Raw genomic sequence first — 1761 nt, 5'->3', positions numbered from 1 at the left:
CACCATGTCATGTTTTTTTTTTTTTCAAAATTAAAATTTTGTGGTTAGGTTATTTCTAGTCAAAATACCTACCACAAATATGTACAGTGAATTTAACATAGGCATACATACTTGAGTGGTCTAAAGATATGTGTTTACTGGTCTCTGACATAACTTAAGGGTGTCAGGGCTTTTTGTTTGCACCTCTAACAAGTTTGCCCTCACTTCGTTAGCGTGTCAACGAATTTTGCACTAACAAAATTGTAAGGTCGTATATTACATAAATACATATCAAAATAATTATGCTTAAGTTATATCACTTTAAGTTTTTTTTTAATTTAAATTATTATAAAAAATAAAAAAAATACATATTATAATATATGTATTATTATTGGACCATACATATACCTACCTACACAAAAATATTTAATAAAATATTCCGCATTATAAAAAATATAAATAATTACCTACTAAAAAATAAAAATTAATAAAAACTTTAATAAAAAAAAGAAGTAAAAAAATTTAAAATAATACTGCGAATAAAACAAAAAGAAGTGTTTCCGCCCGGGATCGAACCGGGGGCCTTCTGCGTGTTAGGCAGATGTGATAACCGCTACACCACGGAAACTTGAGAGCTGTGGTCGAAATTAGCAATCGTATGCTGTCATTTGCTTGAATCGATGAATAAAGTAGTTTGACAAGTTGTTTTTAAACCTTGTTATTTATAATAATAAAGATTACCTGTAAGTACACTCAAGGTATTAAAATATAGATGCGAGCAGAGTGCCAAAAACATGTACTTTTATACACGCCTTTATTGGTAATATGTTAAGGTTGGGTTGGGGATACATATTTTTGGCACTTTGTTCGTTAGTATAACTACCTAGGTACTTGTTAGCACCATTATTTCAAACAAAACTCAAGTTTATATTAAAAATGAGAAAAATACTGTAAATAAATTTAATCATTTATTTAACAGCAATACATATATACAATGTAAAACTTAATAATAACCAAAAACTTAAAAATAACTATACAAAACTAAAATACAAGTAATTGAACTAAAGCATAGTTAATTTAGAATTGGTACGCGATGGGAGGAATTTAATTTTTAAATGGAAAGAAAAAAGTAAACAATATTTTTTATTGCAGAATATAAAAGATCGTTTATTAATTTATAGCGTGTCACATATATTTCAATCATTCAGTATGTTTATGCACAAAATTACGGACTTTTCTGAAAATAGTATTCATCATCCTCTGAACAAGATTTTCATCCATCTTTTTTGTCTGTTGATTCCGTGTGGACCGCAAGGAGTGGATATTTTGAATTATTTTGCCACTATTATTTAATTGTCCTTTAATGAAATAATGATTTGGGCAATAATTATTGCCTAGTAGTTTTCTGGAAATTCAACAATTTAGCAATCATTGACCCAGACCAAGGGGATTTTTCACGTATTTGTTCACAGTGCATTTTCGCCGGTCAACGTCCATCATCAATAACTTACAAACGCAAAAAGTTAGATCAACCAAATTTCTAATATAGAGTTATCAACGTATTAAAATTAAGATGTGATTATCAGTTTTTTTTAATTTTTAAATATATTTTTTTTATTCGTCGCTAAACGCGTGCCAATACTATGTTAACTATGCTTTACCTTATAAAAAAACTGATAATAAATAAAACTAATACTAAAAGTTAAATAATAGGTACCTAAGGTGCTTTAGGGTAATTCCGAATGACAGAAATGCTCTGGAAGTTCCGAAAGGGGAATTTTG

At 28.6% G+C, this 1761-nt stretch overlaps 1 non-coding gene across 1 annotated transcript; it reads right to left on the bottom strand.

Annotated features, from left to right (window-relative positions):
• Positions 1-534: 534 nt before the first annotated feature.
• Trnav-aac lies at positions 535-607 on the bottom strand. Its single transcript has one exon. It is a non-coding gene; the product is annotated as a tRNA-Val (tRNA).
• Positions 608-1761: the final 1154 nt, after the last annotated feature.

Source organism: Leguminivora glycinivorella, chromosome 4 (genome assembly GCF_023078275.1).
Source record: "Leguminivora glycinivorella isolate SPB_JAAS2020 chromosome 4, LegGlyc_1.1, whole genome shotgun sequence".
Taxonomy (NCBI): Eukaryota; Metazoa; Arthropoda; class Insecta; order Lepidoptera; family Tortricidae; genus Leguminivora; species Leguminivora glycinivorella.
Note: the sequence above shows the minus strand (reverse complement) of the source record. Positions and strands in the feature narration are given on the sequence as shown.